This window comes from Gallus gallus, chromosome 1, assembly GCF_016699485.2.
Source record: "Gallus gallus isolate bGalGal1 chromosome 1, bGalGal1.mat.broiler.GRCg7b, whole genome shotgun sequence".
NCBI lineage: Eukaryota > Metazoa > Chordata > Aves > Galliformes > Phasianidae > Gallus > Gallus gallus.
The window spans coordinates 24,989,013-25,010,515 of record NC_052532.1 but is presented as its reverse complement, the minus strand read 5'-3'; the positions used below and the strand labels follow the sequence as shown (position 1 = coordinate 25,010,515).

General features: G+C 45.0%; 1 protein-coding gene across 4 annotated transcripts in view; it reads left to right on the top strand.

Annotated features, from left to right (window-relative positions):
- ST7 (suppression of tumorigenicity 7) overlaps positions 1-21,503 on the top strand; it is a 137,590-nt gene that overhangs the window by 4,182 nt on the left and 111,905 nt on the right. The window contains exons 1-2 of one of the 4 annotated variants that reach the window (XM_046937681.1): positions 1,844-8,133; positions 8,485-8,617. The exons of the other annotated variants lie outside the window; for them this stretch is intronic. The gene's annotated coding sequence lies outside the window, so the exon portion shown is untranslated. Of the gene's footprint in view, positions 1-1,843; positions 8,134-8,484; positions 8,618-21,503 lie in introns of those variants that run through there. 4 annotated transcript variants of the gene reach the window in all.

Here is a 21,503-nt window from a genome sequence, read left to right as displayed (position 1 = left end):
GTGCGATTTCTGAATGCCACATTAATCTGAAATAGGACACACCTCTTATAAAAATGTGCAGCCCTGCTCGTTTTCTCCTGACACACGTTTGCCTTTTTGTTCATGTCCTAAGAAGGAGAGAGGCCCAACAGTTGAAGTTTCTGGCTATTATATTTATCTTTCTGAAGAGCAGTAGGAGGACAGATTAAGTGCAGCCAACGAGTGACGGGGCAGGCAGGAAGGCTCCTCAGAAATTTGCGGGTTGAAGATGGGAGAGAAATTGGGAAACTCGGTTTCCTAGAAGCGTGAATAATCTGTGGGAATGAGCCGGTGTAGCTTTGTAGGTGTCTGTATCGTGATACTAAATTTGCTCAGGATGTCCCGCTTAGCTGAAGTGGGGCAGCCCTGTGCTGCTACCCGCTGAGCATCTGAAGGAGGGTCAGAAACCGGTGGTGAGAGAAAGTGAAGGATGTCATTCTGAGGTCAGTATGGACGTGAGAACAGAGGAGCAGGAGGACGTCACCTCAGCTGAGAGCTGCTCGTTGTGACAAAGCTTCTGGGGTGCACTGTTGTTTTTATTTCTTCTTTTTCTTCTTCTTCTTCTTCTTTTTTTTTAAATTCTGGTGATCCTACTGAAATAATTACGGAGAATTTTAATTCCATGGGTTCTGTGACCATGTGTAATAGGATTCTCTCGTAGCCCAGAGCCTGAAACGCTGTGCCCGGTGCCAGCCATCTGGAGAGGGGAAGAAAGAGGCTGGTGTGCACCGTGCTGTAACACTAGCCAGCACCAGATTACTCAGTTACAGCCAGGTTTTGTGCGTGAGTGGGCAGGAGAGCTGAGCAGACGTGTTCAAAGTGTTCCTCTGTTCTCTGTAAAAATTAGGATAACACTTTCTTTTCATCCAAGAGTGTTTTCGAAGACGCAGAACTGACAGCTTTTCAGGCAGGCAGGGTCTGCAGTAATTCGGTCCAGCTACAGTACATTCACTGATGTGTGCGTAACACGGGCTTAGATAAATAAAGTACTTGGACCACTGCAGTAAATCTGTCTCGCTGAACCCTCGTTTTACCCAAGCTATCCAGAATTTAACCAAGCAGGAAAGTTGTGTGTGATTCAGTATGCAGGATTACTGCAGGAGATGAATAGATGAGGCGTGAGCAGATGGAGCACTCCTCTCAGGTTTTGGATGTGCTGCCTTTGGGATGGCAGCGACTGCTGATGAAGCTCATGTACTTCTTCTGATTTTCCATTTACTAGTTGTCCTGGTCTTGCAGATCTGTACTCAGCATTGGTGCAGTATCTGCTCTCCAACAGGTTATAATTGGGGTTCTGGTGGATATGTGTCCTGGCAGCACAGAGGACCAGCCGCAGCCTGTGGTACACCAGGCCCAGCATGGCCACTGGGTGAGGGGAGGGGTTGTCCTCTCTGCTCTGTGCTGTGTGGCCTCACCTCCTGCACTGGGTGCTGTTTGAGTGCCACAATATGAGAAGGACATACAGCTATTAGAGCGTGTTCAAAGTAGGGCTACGAAGTTGGGTAAGAGGCTTAGGTCCCTTGATTTGTTCATCCCAGAGCAGAGGAGCTGAGGGGAGGCCTCATGGCGGCTGCAGCTCCTCACAGGGAGCAGAGGGGCAGCGCTGAGCTCTGCTCTGTGTGACAGCGACAGGGCCCGAGGGAACGGCATGGAGCTGTGTCAGGGGAGGGGCAGCTGGGGGTTAGGGAAAGTTCTTCACCAGAGGGTGGTCAGGCACTGGAACAGGCTGCCCAGGGCAGTAGCAGCACCGAGCTGCCAGAGTCAAGAAGTGTTTGGACAATTCTCTCAGACATAGGGTTTCAATTTTGTGGAGTCAGGAGTCTGTGGCCCTGTGTGGAGTCAGGAGCTCGGCTTCTGCAGGGCTGGAGATGCAGGGAGCAGTGATCAGGGCTGTCCCAGTGCTCCTCGCAGAGCTGCCCTGAGCGCTTACTGTCACCCAGTGAGTCTGCTGTGATAGCATCCCGACAGTGTGATCAGGGGGGATTGTTCCTGCTCGTAAATTTAAGCCTGGGGAGCTAAGCGTTAGGATTGAGAAAGATTAACCTGACAAAGGCCAGGGAGTTGCAAATGGATTAAAAATGAGGGAACAACTCTCCATTTAAAAGGAGCAGGACAGTTTAGGTTCAGGCACTGCTGCTAGTTGATCGGCCTTTCTAAGCCAGCTTTCCTTATTAGGATGGGTTTCCTTGGGAGTGTTTATGACGTGAACTACAGAAAAGAATGTGGTGTTGTGACAACAGACAACTCGGAGCAAAATTCAGATTCCACCAAAAATAGGTGGATAAATTATTAACTCCCTGAAAGTGCAGTGTTGGGTTTTTTTTTAATATGAACTGGACTGTTGAAAGTAACGTTTTAAATTTGTGAGTGCTTCTGGCAAGGTTGGCATTAATTCTATGCACAGATTTCACAGAATAAATAATTTCTGCTATGTACAGCTACAGTTTGTTGCAGTGCTACTCGTCCCCTTGGCCCCAAATTACTCGTATTTAGTTTCTGTATTTCACAGAACGTAAGTGAAGTCTCTCCTAAATATTGTTCCTACTTTCCCTGCAGCCCTAATGGAATTAAAGTAAATCTTGTTTTGCTTGCTGTCAGCCTCCGTGTGCAGCTGTATGGCTTGCAGCCCCATGGAGATTGGTAGCTGTTGCACAGTTGAACACCAGAGGTTTCTTTGGTGTTACTTTTTTGTGTGTGTTTTGGGGGAAGGAGAAGAAAAAGTTGCCAAGGCTGATACGCAGGAAGCTGTTGTACAGTGGATCTAAACTGCTTTATGCCTGGGGATTTTTAGCATGGTATGCTTGGAGATTCACCCTTAGATTTTTGTGGAAACGAATAAAAGCGATGTTATTTATGACAGAATTCTTCATTGACTAAACATGGCACTGTTGCAGTGAAATAGGGGCTGTAGCCCCACCAAACCCTGTTAGATCAACTCCCAATGGGCACAACATGAAATGATACAGGAGAACATTGGTTTTCTACAGATTTTGCTGTTTCTTCAGGAATTTGACTTTTATTTGATCAAGGTTACATTTTCACTCAGTGTCAAATGCAGGAAACAGAGTGAAGTTTGTAACAAACGTAAGGTTTTCCAAAAGCCCTTCCTTAAGAAATTGGCCTCCTGATTACAGAATTTCTAGATTTGCAGCCAGCGTTTCAGTGGAAACATGTTGGAGTCTCCAGAATATTTTGTGATAAAATCTTGAGTGAATGTGCTGTAGCACTACTGGTGGGCGACTGCTGAGTTGTACTGTGAGCTTCTAAATGGAGCCTAATACTCTCCATCTGCTGATGAAAATGTTCAGAAGTGCTCCTCAAACTGCATATATGTAAGTGGGATTTTCCAAAGCACCCATTGAGCACCAGTGTAAATTTATCCTGAAGGAACATAAGCCTCATTGTTCACATAGGTCTTTGGTTCTAATTGTCTGAGCAGCCGTGCAAGGACTGTGATCACAAAGTTAGAGAAAAATTGAAGATAGATTATTATTATTATTATTATTATTTATTATTGTGGTGATTGTTTCTTAAAGAAAGCAAGGTATAAACACAGAAATCTACATGGTCAGTTTCCATCTATGAAAGGCAAGAGGTGCTCAGCGTTGTCACTGCCTGCCTGTAGAGCAGGCATTAGGGAGATGCTGTCACCTCTACACAGGCAAAACAGTGTTTGGGAGGAATGGTATGTCTGTGTTTTAAAATTGAGTCAGAAATTTGCAGCAATCTCTGAGAAGAACTACGTCAAGTCTATGAAGAACACCTTACACTGATGGAGTAAGGAAGCTCGAACTGTTCAGCTAACCGCAGAGAAGCCACAGAGGCAACTTAACGGTAACTATAGAGGAGTGAGAGCCAGAGCCCAGTTGGCAAACATCTAGCCAGCTTCCAAAGTATTCAGACGTAGAATACATATGTTATGTTTGGCCAAACTGGGGCCACAGTAATCTGAGGTGCGAAGAAGAAGCCTTGCTGTGAGATATTCTGAGTGCAATTCACTAACTAACGGAAATAAAGTACTGGTATGTGGTTGATCAGTGTCTAAGCTACATTGCGGGAAGAAAATAGCAGGTACTAACCTTGTCTTTAAAGGTAGAGGAGACAAATGTTACAAACTGGGTGGCCGCAAGCTGAGTCCAGTGGAATTCATACATGAAGTATGTTTTCAACATAAATTCTTGAAGATGTCTGCGTTTGGACCTAACTACTGTGGCAAGCAGTGCTCTGGCTTTGCAGCTTTGGTGGTTTTTTGCATTAAGACTGTCAGTGTGACAAATACTGCTGTGTCCCAGGAAGAGCTAACTGAGTGAAACCTCATGGCCTGCCATAAGCAGAGCTGAGCAGTACAGATGCTGTCACATTGAAATGAAAAAAACCCTCACATCTGAAAGTGGTTGTTGCCTGTGTGCAGGTACACTGTGCTGGTGGCTGCAGTGCTTCTGGGGGTGCCAGGGCTCTCGTGCCCGGCTGCTGTACCCCAGGGCCCAGTGCTGCTGGGTCAGCTGACAAGCTTGGTATTTGAGCCGTGCCTTGTAAAACAGAAAGGGCTGTTTGTCTCGTTGGCATGTGGTAAAGCAAATAAAGCAACTTAAGTGGCGGCATACGTTGGGTGAGCTCGCAGTTTCTTCTGGGCTCAAGTCTGCAAAAGCAAACATCGTAGTCAGGAAATTGTGAAGATGCAGTCTTTCTCAACTCGGTGCAACTGCCGTACTGTTCAGCCTTTTATCACAAGGCGAGTTGTTTAAGTAGGTGTTTTATATTTAACAAAGTGAGGCCCTTCTCCCAGCATCTGTGAGTATGTCAAATGCAGCTGTACTGAAGTGTACAGGAAGAACTAAGGCACGGGGAAATGAGACTTTGATCCTGCAAATCTTTAATGACATGATTTGTTCTGGAAGCACAAGTCCCCAGTTGTACTGAAAAGGTCATAATAATGTGTGTGAAGTCTTACAGATGGGGGCTAAACAGCTTACCAGGGTACTACCAGGAGTGCTTACCAGGGAGCCTGTAGCAAAGCAGGGGTAGGATCCCCTTCTCCATCCAGAAACAGTTTTCCCCTTTGTTGTTTGGTGATCACATCTAATTTGGGTATTTTTACAAGAGCCGCTTCCATAAGGTTTTCAGAGCATTTGTCAAAGAATTAAAGAGAAGACCTAACTTGGTCCTCTGGCGAACTACAAGGTATTAGTGGGAGCGTTATTCCTCTGTTAATTGTTGGAGGCCCCTTCCACCTGTTTTTAAATTAGCTCTTTGTGGCATTGGAGGCATCTATTGAAAGATTGTATTATAACCTCGAGCTTGTCCTTGTGCCTGCAAAGTGTCACGTGGCCCAGTGATGCCGTGTAAATACTAATGAGTGAAAGTTCCTTTGTAAGCCACCAGCACAGTCTAATTGGTTTTGTTGTGTTTCTTAGGCCGGCACTACAGAGAGGCAGCTGATTTTAGCACCGAGAACACTGCGCTTAAGCAACGCTAATACAGTTAAAGAGCAGAGTTAATGTCATGCTTTCAGAAGGCAGAACAAACAAGTTGTTACTGTTAAGCCTGAGGAGAGGATCTAAATTCAAAGTCCAAATCAAAACTTGCCAGCTGCTAAGAGAAGACAGAGATTTATTGTTGCGTAGTCTAAATTGGAGATTATCACGGTGGTAAGTTCAGCGCTGAAATGATTAAGCGCACTTAAATATACCAATTAGTAGAAGGATAAAAGCTATAGGGCAAAAACGAAATGCAGTCGTCTTAGGATTCCTCTTGCGCACAGCGTGCCAGCTGTAAGCAGGAGATTTAATTTCCAGCTCCCTTTCTAGAAATAAACTTGGCTTATTAAATGTCAGGCCTGTTAGGCTGCTGTGTTAGTTCTTATGCCCAGCAGCAAGGCTCTTGAAGATCAGATTTAAAGCAGAAGAAATGTTATTGTTGGTGTTGGTTTATTTTGTAAGGCTGTCATTAATTTCTCAAGAAAACATGCCTGCAACCTGAGACTGTTGTAATTATTGGCTTTTGTGTAAATAAATGTCTTCATGGCAGTTCCTGTATGTTTTATGCTGCAAATCGTTTACAGCACGGCTTGGTTTGGTGCGAGGTTATATGATCTATTAGCACGCTTGATCTTCCACATGAATTTTCTCCTGCTATTTTTAATTCTGAAGTAAATTCAGTAGCAGCATGCCCGCCTGGTAGATTTTGCACAAACCTCAGCATTAGAGTTTCAGACTGGCAATTTCCTCCAATTTCCAAAAGAAGGTTGACCCAGGCCTGCTGCAGGAGCACAGCTGGCCCCAGCCCCTTGTGCAGGGGACAAGAGGACATGGGAAGGTCCCTGCACATGGATATGGCAGCTCCTCAACCAGGAGCCGATGAGCCCTGCTGAGAGAGGGAACCCAAGAGCGGTCAGTGATGCACAGCAGGGTGTTAGGAGACAGCAGGGTCTCCAGGCCAGGAGGTGGACTGACTTTTTACACAACATGATAGTGATGGGACAAAGGGGATTGGCTCCATTTAGAAGCTTACAGTACAACTCAGCATTCGCCCACCAGTAGTGTTACAGCACATTCACTCATGATTTTATCACAAAATATTCTGGAGGCTGACCATGGAAGCTGTGGATGTCCCGTCCGTGAGGTTCTCAAGGCCAGCTTCAGTGGGGCCCCGGGGGGTGGCAGCCCTGCCCATGGCAGGCGATGGGGACTAAAGGATCTTTTAAACCCCCTCCAATTTAAGCCATTCTATGATATGACAGTGCTTGGCTTTATGGAGGCATCTGCCTGCTCAGAGTGGGCTCCTGTGTTGGGTCCCTGTGTTGGTCCATACAGCCCTTTTGGTTAGGGCTGAGGGGGAGTGATACAAGTGCAATATCTCCTTAGTGGTAGATCCCCTCCTCCATGTTAACTTGCATTTCCCTCTGAGAAAATCGCCTGTACTCTGCTCTTTTAATCTGCTGACCTCAGCTCATTAACAGCGGCCCCTAAAGCCATTGTCACCATGGGACGGGGGACCCAACTCAAGAGGAGTTACAGGACATCCCAAGGTGCCTGGATTGCAGGATTCACCTGGGGCTGGTGGGTGAGGATTTGGGCTGTGCCACAGTCAGGGCATTCTGTCAGCCACTCCCCTGGAGCCGGGATTCTCACCTGCAGTTTCCCAGCCCAACTCCTCTGCCTTCTGTGATGATGCAGGAGCTGTGTTGTGTGGAAATAAAGAGCTGGAGAGGTCTCTCTGGGTCAGTGACTGCAGTCCTTAGCCACGTTTTACCCACCTTCCCATAAACTGTTGCACTGGGAGATTTTTCCACAGCTTGATTGCTCTGGTGGTGGTCAGAAACCTTGTTCTAATTCCAGTCCAGTATGGTCGTGACTGGTTTGTATGCAGTTGTGCTCTCTCTTTTAGCTTTAAAATCTGTGGGGCTGCTCCGAGAATTGCTCCCCAGTGTATTCACGTGGATATTTCCCTCCTACAAGCTGCCCTGGTCTGTGCTCATAAAATGTCTGTATTTCCTTGTTCGTGCTAGTCATACCTGACCTGTTTCAGTTTTCTATCCATTTCACAATTGCGTAGCAAGCATTGTATGCAGTATTCCAGAGATAAGGCTCTGTTAACTGCCTTTTACATATAAAGTGCCTCACCTGCTGCTGAGAATATTTTGCTGTGTATCTAAGTGGTTAAATTGCCTTTTTGTGTCAGCATCTCTTGGAGAGAGGTGGTAGTGCCTCTGGGTGCTCCCCTCCCTGCAGCTGGCCTTGCTGTTGTCCTGCAATTTGCACCATTAACTTTGATCCACTTCATTTCATTGCAGCTTGCATGGCCTTTGCTTCTCCCTGTGCAGTGTTTCATTTCTCTCTGTATTGGCAGCTCATACCAGTCTTCTCCTGCACCCCTCTGGTTTTGGTAATCAAAATATTCAAGAGGGTTCAGCTGACGGCTTCAGCTCTCCTTGTACCCCGGTGCTTCCTGGCAAGCAGCAACATTCCCCCTCTTTGCCAGTCCCTCCATGTTCCCCACTTCTGCTTCAGCTAACTTCCTATGTCACCGTGTCAAATACTTTTTCTAAAATCCATGCAGTTTGGAGCTATTCACTTCTCTTGGCTGGAAAACTTTTTAATAAAGAAATGTGTTAAGGTTGGTGCAGCATGATTTATTTTTCATCTTATCCAGTTTTTCATTTACCTCTGTTAATGTATGCTTAATGTATTGTGATCTTCAGAATTCAGAGGTTTCACAGAGTACTGCTTTGTCACTGCTGCCATAGCTTGAGTCAGTGTCCTGAATATAGAAATACGAGGCTTTCTGGCACGGGCTGGGGGAGTTTCATCACTTTATTAAATCTGCCTTACTACTGGGCTTCATTTTTCAAATGCCACATCCTTCAGTAAGATCACTTACGTGTGTTCCAATTCATGTGAATGTGCTGTGCTCTTTGAATTATGCCTCTGTCCCTCTTGTCACAGTGCTTACTTTCTTGCACTTTAGGTTTCCCTCCATGTACAGCGGCTTCGTTCACGTTCAAAAGTGAAGCAGGGATTCCTTTTGTTTTGGACGCTGCTGCGCTCTGCTCACCTCACCGTCTCATTCTTGACGTTGCTGGAATAATCTTGCTGGCTTGGTGGGTTTATTTCGATGCATAATGCATGAGTTCAGATGGATCTTAAGGTATAGTTCTGTCTGACTTCAGCAAATACGAATTTACCTCTGTGCTTTTTGTCCTCCCTCAAAGCAGAGGGGAAACTTAGAACATCCTAGGTCTCGTGTGCATTATGTACACAGAGCTGATGTTGCTTTACTTGAAAGCATTGACTCATAGATGATTATCTATGAGATAGAAACATAATGCAACTTTCCGCAGTTATTTTGAGCCAGACGGTTGAGGTTTTGGACTCTTTGAAGCAGTCAGCAGGGCTCATACTGCCTCGTGATGAAATGACTGTGTTGCCTCCATAGAGCTTTTTGACATTAGGTTCTTCTAGGACACAATGTTGAGCACGAGTGACTCCTGGGCACCTCCCCACCACGTGCAATGAGCCTTTGCCCATTTGCTGTCCTACTGTGGAACATCACAGCTATCATGAAACTGAGAACCGATAGCAGCGCAGAGCAGTTGGTGTTAAATATAGATGGGTGGTGTGCACTGTGTGTTAGGAAAATGCCTGCTTGTCTAAACCTGAACCGCAAAGTTTCTCTGACGCTTTTGTATTGAAAGAGTTTTGATCAGTTGTCATCCCACACGTCTTTCTAAACTCCGTGAGCTTTCTAACAACGTGACAAATTTGTACCATATGAACCAAACCCAGTAACTGGAAAATTACTCAGCTGGAGAGTTTGGGTGCCTCAAGTACTGTTCTGCTCTCAGGCAGCTCCGGCAGACCTACAATTCTACTGCAGGCAATTATTAATTGTGGAACATCTTTATTAATTGATTACTTTTATTTAGGATTCTGACTGATTATGGATCTGTAAATGCACATCTCTGCAAACGCTCTGTCGGTCAGGACTGCTCCTGCACCTTGTTGCTAAATGCATCAGCATCACTTCTTGCTTGCTGGAGGAAAGCTAGCAGTACAGGGCTAAAATGCATATTCTTCAATACCTTCATTACAAACCTGTTCTTCCCTAGGTATGGTGGAGCTCCCCTTGCTGTACCACAGAAATGCATGAGTTGGTACACATTTGTACTCTCACTTCATAGTGAGACTCCTAGAAGCCAGTTTGGCAGGTTTTCTTGGTATAAATCAGATCAGCCTCCAGTCCATTATTGCAAATTTGCTCAGGAATCGTAGAGTATCCTGAGTTGGAAGGAACTCAGAAGGGTCATTGAGTCCCACTTTGAGCTCCACAGAGGACCACCCAAAAATCAGACCCTATGGCTGAGCACGTTGTCCAAACACTTCTTGAACTCTGTCAATGTGGGGCTGTGACCGCTGCCCTGGCATCGTGTTCCAGTGCCTGACCACCTGGTGGTGAAGAGCCTTTGCCTGATATCCAGCCTGAAGCTTTAAATACTGACCCAGCATGGCAGGGCAGCTGCAACCCTCAGGGCCATTCCTGAGCTCAGGGAACTCGGGTTCTCAGTCTGGAGCTATCTTTGCAGTAGACCTTGAGACCTATGGAGGAGCTTTGGTTTATGAAACCAAAGTAGGGTGAACACTGTAAAAGACAACAAACAAAGACAAAAGGAGAAACAGCCACAGACAGAACTCACAGAGATTCCATTTAGCTCTGTTACATACACTGTAAACTGCAGTAGTCCCCTTCCTAACACATGTGCATGTGATCCTTCTGCACAGGCACAGAAATCAATAATAAACAGTGAATGAATAGAGAGAGGCCTGTCAAAAGCTCTCTTGTTTAATTGTGGGTTTCTTTTCCAACCTAATTTCAAGTGTTTAAGAGAGAACAACACCAGGGCTTCATGAGGCACTTCTCCCCAAGTGCTCTCTCTGCAGAGGTGGCTTTGGTGCCCGGAGCCCATGGCTGAGCCCTTTGGGACCTCTCCTTGCACAAGGTGGGATGGAAGATCAGCTGTGTGTTAAGGTGGAGGAGTTGGCAGTAATGTGTCTTGTGCAGGATGGTCCCTGCTGCTCCTTGGACGTGTGTTTATTTGCAGAGGGAAGCAGCACCCTGCAGCCTTGTTGCACCAGCTGTACCTGAGCCCACCCCTTGGCTCCTGGATAACCAAGGGCTTTGTTCTCTCCCTTTCCCCCTCCCTCCTTAGATTTTTATCAGACTCTGATCTTTGAGGTATAAATAAGTTGGTATTAGAAGTAATCTTCCCTGTTCCATTTTATGGTGTTAATTTATTTGCTGTGTGTATTTTAAACCTGCAGTCTGGAATTACACTTACAGGATAATGTTTTCAGAAGCACCTCTGCCGTTTCATTGCCTGTTTGCTTTAGTCAGCCACTGCTTTACTTATTAACATGCGCTTCTTTATATGTTTGGTATAATGGGCATGGTAATAAACCAGAAAGTGCTTTGCCAGCTTTAAGAAAATTATTAAGTGTCTGACACATGATATAATACGTACACAGTATGCTCTTCTACCCCTGTGCTACTGTGGTTTTGTCCTGTGTGTCTTACTGCTGATTTGCAGGAGGTTATGTTAATCAGTTTTGAATAAAAGTTAATATTAATGAGAGATATGAAAGCACCATTAAAAAAAACTAATACAAGCCAGCTCAAATAAATCTGGTTTTGCTGCATTAGGCTTCTGTGAATCCTAATCTGTAGTTCAGCAAGAGGAGTGTTGGCTGATTCAGGTCCTCGACTTTATTCTTAATGTCTGTGGCCCTCTGATAAGGGATTGCAACACTTCATGACAGCAGATGAAAATGATCTGAACTTTGAATTCCGTTCTTCGTGCATTGTGAATGAAATAAACTGCATGTTTATTTACAGAGATCAGGACCATTTGGCATGCTGTGGTTGAAGGTATGTTTGTTGGAAAGGATTCCTTGTATTTGCTTATGAAGAGGATGAAATCATAGTTTCAGTTCAGCAGATTTCCTCATGCAGGGAACTAAGCAGCACCCACAGCACTTGCAGTTTGTCTGCTTCCATTCCCGAGTGGTTGCTGTTAAATAGAAACAGTCAGATGGGCCTTTGTTAAAGAGAAGTGTTTGTAGGGGTTTTGTTTGTCTTTGCCAGTTCACTCCTGGCCCTTCCATCAGCAGGGCAGCTGCTCAGCTGCGGTGCCAGTACTGCTTTAAGCAGATTTTTGCATCTGATATGCAGTCGTGTGGGCAGAAGTGGAATAGTCCATCTCCATGTTCCGCACTAGAGGGCATCCTGTTAAAGACGCAGGAGGAGCCTGGTGACACGAGAGGCAGCCAGTGGCCTGTGGGAAATGTAGTCTGGAAGAGCTGAGGTCTCCTTGCATCTGACATTGCCATGTGTTTCTGTTAGCAGCCACACACACACGTGCCATAGTACACCCTCATGCAGCAGACCTGTCAGCGGGCTGCATCCTCCATATGCAAGCAGAGATTCTCAGCAACCACACTGCACCAAATTACCTACTGAAGATGTGAAGGTAGTTGGGTGCTGACACGTGGCAAGAAGTAGGACTTTAAGGTTGTCCTACTACTGAGGTAGTTGTAAGGCAAATGTGATCCGTCCTTGTCCTTCAGAAGCCCACCTGTGCGGTGGCCCTCTGGATTGCTTTCATAAGATCAGCTGAAAGGTGAGGTTCATGAGAGCCAGGGCCTTGGCTGTGGTGAACTAAGGGGACAGTGGTGGCTGCGGTGAAGCTGAATTCTTTTAAGTCAGACAGAAAGTAGAAAATGCAGGATTAGAAGGATGGTTGTTGACTGAAGATACCTCAAACTCATCTACCTGGAGAAGTTATTGCACAACAAGCTGTGCTGTGAATTTGGATCAGTTGTTGTGATGGAAACTACATCTGCATGCCGTGCTGGGGACTTGAGGAAGGCGGCGGGCCTTCCTGAGGAGATGACAGCCATCTGCCTGCCTTTGAGCTCATGAAGCACTTTGACAGATTTAAGCTCACTGCCTGTCCCACTGAAGATATGGGGGGATTCTCACTGGCCAGTTCTGAAAGGACAGTTGGCAGCCAGGGATGCTCTCCCATAGCCTGCTGGAAGCGCAGGCTGACTCCAGCTGGCTTATTCCATACAACCACCAAAACTAGCTTCATTTTGTGGAGGTTCATCTTCTACCCACTTGTTCTTAGGTAGATCTCATGAGTCATCTCTGAGCAATTTTTTGTTTATGTACATGCACAAACAGATTAAAGGTGGTGGCTCTTCTGTGTTTATTTATTCTTCTCCAGATACAGCTGACCCATTCAGACGTCTGTAAATACAGACACTGATGCAAGACTGAAAAAATGACCCTTTTGAATCAGTATCATCTTTATACAGGAAGAATATTTAAGGTGCTCATTTATATCAGGGATTTGCTAGGAAGGAATTCAGTATCTTTCTTTTATGCTTATGTCTGCCTTACTAATAGAACTGTTTAATAGATTGTTTTATATATATATGCATACACATATATAATGAATCAAGCAAGGTCTAGTTCTGTTCATTCCGTTTTGTCTCTGCTTTATGTACTTGCTCTGGACTGCCTTGGATATGTTGTGTATGCACAATAGCATCGTTTGAAAATAGGAGTGTGCAGCTGTTTGCAGCTGCCCATTTAAAGCGGACTTCTCAATATGAGGTGCCTCTGGAATACAGCATTTCTATTTCACTGGGGCCGGATGCAGGGGGTTATCTAGGGGGTTTCAACAGGACTGAGGTTCTGATGCTGTGTATAGTTGTGTACTAAATGCTGGCTCCCACCTCTGCCTGATGTAAGCAGACAGAACAAAGACAGGTGTGAGTGACAGAAGGTGACAGATGGCATTCAAGCATGGTTTAGAACAGGTTGCAAGGTGACAGACAGGTCTCTGCTTTTTAATGCTGGGTCCCACCTGCTTTGTGGCTACTAAATTGATTGGTGTGTGTGTGTGGCAGTAAGTGAAGGACTACCTCAGGTAAGGAGGCTTGCCATCAGGCATACTAGGAGGAAACAATCTCTGTATTTTTGTCTGCAAAGCGTTATATTAGCAGCAGTTTCAGCTGTGATGTGCTTTTATAGCAGGTATTCATAAACAGCACAAAAGTATTTGGTCATTGTAAGTCAAGGCAGACAGTGTATGTTCGATCTTAGAGAGATTTCCAAAACTGAATGCAAAGAAATACATTTGTACGGCCACCAGCAGCTCTCACTGAATGTAAAGGCTTAGGAATGGGTGCTCTGTTCCAGTGAGTTATTTCTTACAGTATCTCTTTGCTTAATATTTCAGCCTTGTCCTCTGTTGCATTTTGCAGAATCACAGCACTGTAGGGGTTGGAAGGGACCTCAAGAGGCAACCCCCCTGCTAAAGCAGGTACTTTACAATAGGTCACACAGGTAGGCATCCAGACAGGAACGAAATAACATGCTAATTGGAAGGGCACTGACTGCTCAAACAGCCTTGGTGGGTGAGTCCTCAGCCCTGCCCTCGCTCATCACATCTTCCCCTGCTGAACAACAGTAACAAGGCCAGAAGAGTTAGAATAAATATGTTTATGAAGTAGCCTCCTGAGGAATTACTTCTAACAGTTGAATTTGTCCAATTGCATTGTAACATCTGAAACTGAGACATATAAGCAAACATAAAACATTTGAAAGGCTTACTGCATATTTTGCATGGACAGCTATTCTTCGTATATACAGGAAAAGCCCAATAATGCTGCTGTGCCAATTCATTTCCCAAGTGTTATCCAGCATCACTTGAGTGTCCAGTTCCTGTTTGCTCTCCACAACTTCAGTCAGCAATAACTTTCTCTCACTCTTCCTCCCCTCTGTTTGAATTGCTCCAGCTATGTCAGGGAGGCCCCTTGGAGCTGTGCAGCACGTGTGAGAGCACAGGCAAGGATTCACAATCCATGTATCACTGTTTTACAACTTTAAAAATTAATTTAGGTGATTTTTAAATCATCCAGCTCAGTGGGAAGAGGCAGAACATGCAGCTTCCTTTTCATGGTGGCATGCTCTGGGAAATCCTTGAGGAGCCAGTTCAGATAATATAAAAGGTACTGCATCTTTGCTAGCATTTATTTTAATTTCCTCTACTCGTTCTTGCAAAAGGGCTGTCTGCTTCCATAGGTAAGGTTCTTTGATTGAAAGTAAAGAGGCAGGAAGGATGGGGTTTAATTGTCCTGAAAATTCATTTCCCATAATCACATTCAGTGTGTTTGGTGTAAGGGAGACAGAGAAATGATGCTTCAGGAGCTGGAGGCAGGCCCCACTGGTTACCAAGAAGCAGCGTCTTCTCTACCAACAGAGTGCCCTTTCCCTTTGTCTTTCTCATTTAGCTTCAACACATCCTGCGTGCTTGTTTGGCTTCATTCTGGTTTCAACCCCTATTGCTCAGGCAGAACTTGTCTGCTCCGCTGTTAAGCCCCAGACCTGAGGTCCCTGTCCAGGTAGGGACAGTGAGGATGACAGACATTTGGAGAAGAGAACCACTCAGTGCCAGACCTGCAGCCAGAAATACCTGCTGGAGCACAGCCCTGCTCTCGCTTAGCATCACAGAGGTGGAGGGAGCGTGATGGATTGCTCTGCTAACCTGGGAGGAAACCAGAGTCTCCTGTTCAAATGCAGTGTAACGCATGCTGAAGCTTCAGGCTGGTCTGGGAATCATCACACAGGTTTCTATTGTCTGTAAGGCAGTTTTTTAACAAATCTTTGATGTTTTTGGGTGGCGCAGGGCTGTTGTGCATGCTGGCAGGCTGTGCTCCAGAAACCACGCAGAACGTGCGCTGCAACAGTAGATTGACTGCGGGCATTCCTAGTGCTGGTCTGGTTTTGGGGGGTTGGTTTTTATTTTTATTTTTTGGAGGAGTGGTGGCGGTGTCTTCTTTTTTGAGAGCAAGCAGTACCAGGCAATGTGGAATAACTCCTAAAAAGCAAATCCCTTTGTTACTTTTCTGGATATTCTCCTTGTGGTTCCAGCTGTGGCTGTTGCTAGGTCCTTGACTTCAGCATCACCTTTTAATAGTGATTTTTGCTCTTTGTGAAAGCCACTTTTCTTGCACGGTTCTCAGTTTGTCCCTTATTTTATTGAGCAACCGCTTGTTAGCCATTCTGTTTCTTTATCCTGCATACACCTAAAGCATCCCTTCTCCTCTAACTCTTACAAGACCTAAACAGCACCGATATTTTAGTCTTACAGTTTTCACTGCCACTGTAGCATCCTCAGTCACCTCTTTTAGATCGGGTGGCAGGGCTTATAAAATACAGGCAAACTGCGGCATGTGAAAGAAATCGTATATTTCAGATTCTTGGCCATTCCTCACATTGCATTCATTTGTCTGGTTTGAGATTGATGTTTTTTTTTACCCTTGGCTCTGACTGCAGCTGGTGGCAGAGGGAGGGGTTCTGTCGATGTGGGCACAGCAGTGCTCGCATCCTCCATTCAATCGGTTGCTCTGTGTGAGGAGAGGAGAAAATGTAGTCATTGTGTTTTAAATTTAGTAACTTCTAGCAATTTCAATGATTACTAAGATCACTTTTCTGGTTATAAATAAACCACATTATTTTAAAATATTTTTGACTAGACTGAATTATGCCCCTGAATTGGAATAGGCTGAGGCAAGTTTGGGAAAGAAATTATGGTCAAGTTTTTGCATTCTTAACCGTAAATGGAAACAGAAGGGCACTGACTGGCCAGAAGTTTTAATTTTATTGCTCTTGCAGCTAATGGAAAACATTATTTACTACAAATGCTGTCAGATTTGATTCCTTGTGCTTTGGAGGTTCCTCTGAAAGTCTTGATGTGGCAGAAGCCTAATAACTAAATGAGGTAAGAGGAAGAAATTCTTTCCTCAGAGAGTGGTGAAGCACAGGCATAGCTGCCCAGAGAAGCTGTGGGTTCCTGACCCCTGGAGGCACTCGAGGCCAGGCTGGATGCGGCCTCAGGCAGCCTGAGCTGGTGGAAAGGGTCTGTGCCCATAGCCTGGGTGTGGAACTTGATGATCTTAAAGGTCCACTCCATTCCATTCCATCTGGTGCTTTGTGGACATATTGCAAGCTGGTGAAGGCTGAAAGGTGTATGGGAATGGATGCTACTTGTTCTCTGGTGTGAGCGATGGGGATTCTCACTGGTGGTGGACCGTGCCAGTAACTGATGGGCCCATGAGAATAACCATGTTCTGGGTTGTTTCAAAGCCAGTTTCAAGGCATTGAAGGCAAAGTCTGAGCAACATAACATCTTCCTTGTCCAGATTGCTATGCAAAGGCCATGAGTTTGATGAAGTGGCAAGGTGGCTAGGTAAGCTTGCCAGAAAAAAAAAATAAAAAGAGAAAGCCAACAAACCGCTGCTCCTTCAGCTGTGCTAAATCCCTTTATGGGGTGTTTCACGCTCTGACCAGTATCTTTGTCCTTGTAGAGGCTTCCTGCTTGCTCTTTGGATACACGTAGCATCCCTCTCCCTGTGGTAAATGTCTCTTGTGCTTGGAAGGTGGAAATGAGTCTCCTTCCGGTGTCTGAATGTTAATCGCAAGTACCATGTTGGGCTGAAATCTTGGGAAAAATTTTCCAACAACGCACAAAAGCTGCTGTTTTACAGTGCTAGAAAACAGCAGACAATTGCAGATGTTGAATGTTTGACATGGTGAAGTCAAATATGGGAATGTTTTGCCCTTAACAAGGTCTTGACAGTGTGTTGTGGTTTCGACTGCTCAGTTTGTATGACATAGATATGTGATTAATTTTTCCATTACTAAATTTCTTTAAAGGGAAGATTAAAGACCTTTTATGCACGCCTTGCTGCTGCTTTTATGGACTTGGAAGAGTAAATGGTAAGATTTCAAGTCAGTAGATGTGTTCAGAAACATCCTACTTCTCTGTCTTACATCAGTGTGCAGGGTTCTATTTCAGGTTAACAGACTTCAGCCAGATATTTGTTTTCTTTCTGCTCTGGCTTTGCTGACAATTTTTCATCTGATCAGCGTTAACAAGAAACAGCAACTTCAGAAATCACTGTTACTTTCTCTACTTACTACCAGCAAGTGAGAAGCCCAGGCACTGTCAGGCACATTTGTGACCATGTGTGAAATATCCCCATATACAGTCACTAACTCTGTTTTGGTGTGTGAAGACCATTTATAGCTGTAACTTTTGCTCTGGATTGCGGCACTTAGGTTTCAGCACAGATGTTATGCTTCATGGGCAGCTGGGCCAGAGGAGGTGTCCTGGCACAGTCAGGCCAGGTCTGAACTCGAGAGCTTTTCCATACAGCCATGGCAGCTGGCTTCTGCTAGCAAGGGCCCTGGCTTTCGAGGGCCTCCCCGTGTAATTAGAATTGATCACCCTGATGAGACGATGTGGATCTGAAAGGCATGGACAGCAAGAAGAGAAAGCCTCTAGAAATGGAAATTCTGTGGGAATGGAGGCCTTTTTACAGGCAAAAGACAGAAGGGATATGGGGCTTTGGGTAAACACAGGGTGTTGAGGTGGGATGAGGTCCATCTGGTAGAGTGTGCTGCATTCAGTGCTTTGTCAGATAAGGCATTTGTGACAGAAACCGTGTTTTGTTTCTTTGGATAGATGGTCCCTTAAGAGTATGAGACAGGGATGTTGAATGAGTTCTCAAGGAGACATGTGCCTTTGGGCCTCGGTGGTCCCTGTCTGGTGCTCTGGGTTTCAGGCCACTGGACTCTGTGCAAATGTAAGGTGGGAATTTGTGCCCTACAGGGCCGTAGCACAGAACACACAGACCTAAAGGTGTTAGAAGCACGTGGGGGCAGCGTTTTGCTCTGTTCTGTGCAGGCCGGTGTTCGGCCCAGCTGGGCCAGGTTGCAAGGAGCATTTTTCTCTCAAAAGCAGTACTGCCAACACAAAAAGCCTCACATTTCTGCTTAGGGAAGAACCAACCTATTAGTGATGAAAAATAGGATTTATGAGGGAATCTAACTGCAATAATAACGTCACTGATGCAGTTGCTTTGCATACTGAGCTTCCTGTAATTACTGCAATGCAAGATCTTTGGGAGCGACATGGAGAGGCAAATGTTCTCTCTTCTGAATGCAGTAGTTACTCACACAGGGTCTGGTCTGTGGATGTATAAGACCTGGACAAGAGCATGGATATTACTTCTGCACGTGCTTTCTGTCAGGTGCACTGTGTGCACTAAGAGAAATTCCATTCTTGCCATTCAGCAAACCACAGTGTCAGCTGGGCAGCAAATGCTGTGGGATTATTTTTGTGGCTCTCTAACATCAGATATGCTCCAATTCTGCCCACGTTGCCTTCATTAACCTGATTTTAGAAAACAGTATATTTGTGACTCTCTTTAACCTTACAGTGGAGTTGAAAGAAAACACGTAAACAGGTCGGACCATTGACCACATTATGTTTTGTTTGGGTTTTTCACACCTATTTAATTCCTGTGTGATAGCTCAATTGACCGATCTTTGTGACGTTATCCTATAATGCAGATATTTTGTCAGTATCCTGTGGGGCTCTCTGTGGTGTCAGTAGCTGATTTCTCTGTCTTCAGTAGGTAAAAGTTCATGGCAGCGTGAGTGTAAGTATGCTTTTACAGTTGGTCGTGGTGGCTCGAAGCTAAGTTGAGTGTGTTTTTTAATAAGTCCGTATGGAAAGCAGAAGTGCAATTGTTATTATTTCACACACAGCCTATTTCAATTTGTTTTAGTAGAAAGAATTTAAGAGATCACCGTGGCGAACAAAGCCAAAGTTGTAATTCATTTGAAGGAAAGAAGAAACGGTAGTGATTTAATGGAAATTTATTTGCGGTAATATTTCCTGCTTTTTTTTCTCCTGTCTGCACTCGGTGAGATCCATTCAGTCAGTGCAGTATCTTATTACCTACAGGATCTCTGAGTGCAGTGGAGAGATCCATCTGCTTTTACCTTACGTGGCTGGAGCACTTCTGGTACATAGTGTAGTGCAGTAAGGAGGGAAGCAAGAAATAATCCTTGGCTGTGTCTGAAATTACATCCCAGATTCATGGGGTAGCTGGCATGGCCATGGGATTTGTAAAAGTTTAATTTACAAAGCCTTAAAGTGTTGAACCTGACATTACATCTACCCTTCCTGCCACTGAAACCAGAGTTACCTTTATTTATCAGTGCAGTGGGGAAGAGAACAGGGAGCTTGTTAGAAGTACCAGAGAGATGACATTTAACCTCACTTTCTGTGCAAGTCTGAAGGGCTTTTAAGAAGTAGCAGTGAGTTATGGTATAGGAGACCTGTTTTCTGTCTGGAGGGAGGAGAAAAACTTAGGAGAACAGGCCAGTTGGGATCAATGAGAGTTTGTTTATGAGGAAGTCAGTCAGCCTATCTCCTGTTAAATATTAAACCTGAAGACGTGGAAAGCCTCTCACGTCTAACATGGCCAAGAGAATTTCAGTGCTCAGTGGCAGACCAGCTATGTGCCACTGAAATACGGTGTACCTTGAGACAGCTGTGCAGTTGTTTATTAGGGCTGTGGCGAAGAGATGCTATTTATCCAAGGTTTTATTAATGCACTTTAAATTATTGCTCAGATCTGAATCTAAGAGCTGTGGACACTAACTAGTAGAACAGCCTTGGTTTCTATTCTGCTGCTGTTCTGAATCGTATTTCCCATAAAGGATTTGAAATATTGTGGAAATGATGACTAAGAACATTTGTTTTAAGATACATTATGCTGCATTCTTAGCCACTGATTTAAAAATAAATTGTCTACTGAAGAAAAAATGTTGGGCATGCTCCAGTTTCACAACGAAAAGCAGGGGTGGGGTCGGATACTCTGTGCTTGAGCTGAAAAGGAAAAGTGCAGAGAGATTGGCTGAAGGGCATTTCACGTAGAGCTGGGGGAGATGTCCAGCTGGCTGGGCACGTCGTGCATAAGGGAACACATACAAGTCATTCTCACTGCTCTTGAAAGTTGGCGCAGCCATATAAGTAACCAGGAACGGAGAGCTGATACATGAAGGTGGTGGAACTCCACTGTCAGATTCATTCTTTTAACTTTTCTTTTTCTAATGTTGCTGTTTTGAGTCTAAGCTATTTTGCGTGCCGAGGCTGTGGTACAGAAAACTGATTCAGTCTGTGGATAGAAGTTTGTAATTTGACTTGTCCCATGTCAGGTGTAACATTTCTTCATTCATCTGTGGCTGTTTCCTATACCAGTTTTCTATGCAAGCTTTAGTATCAGGCAATTCTAGCTTTTGGACCTCATCTCCATGGCCTCCAGTGGTGATCCTCAGCCTTCATAACCTCAGTGCAGCTTGAACAAGCACAGACACACAGACCTCGTCAGGCTCCTCAGTGTTCACCTGAGTATCAGCAGTGAGAGACTTTGGTAACAAACAATGTAGGAATGGGTCAGTAATAATACAGGTGAGCTGTCAGGCTGCTTATCATCTCATATGAAGCAGGTTTGAATTTCCTTCCAAGTCATCATGTGTTTGAATCCTGTTTTCGAAAGTGACTTTTCCAATAAAAGTGGCACCTGAATAAAAAGGTTTCTGGTTAGCTCTTGAAAAGGACACTTGGGTTTCTAAGAGTTTCAGTCATACAACTGAGCCATTATATACATAATTTCATATAGGTAAGGCATGAAATTGCTCTTTTCAGATTCATAATTTCTTTCTGTCAGCAATATGGACTTTTTTGTTGTTGTTATTTTCAATAAAAGCCCAGAGGCAGTAGCTTGGGTGAGGCTGAGATCCGTATACAGATCGTGCTGAAGTAGCAGTACTTTGAGTGGTGTTTTCAGACTCCCTGCACACCTGAACAAACCACTGAAACAGTGTGAGGGTAAGCAAGACCCGTTCAGAGCCTACATTGGCTGGCCTGCATGCGTGCCGTGGTAGTGTGGCAGCCCTGGTCCTCCAGCACCGGAGACCCATCTTCAGCCCTCTGCTCCGTCTGGCCCTCAGCAGATTGAAGCTGATCAGAGCAGGGGCAGAAGCTTTGACAGAAGTCTGATTGG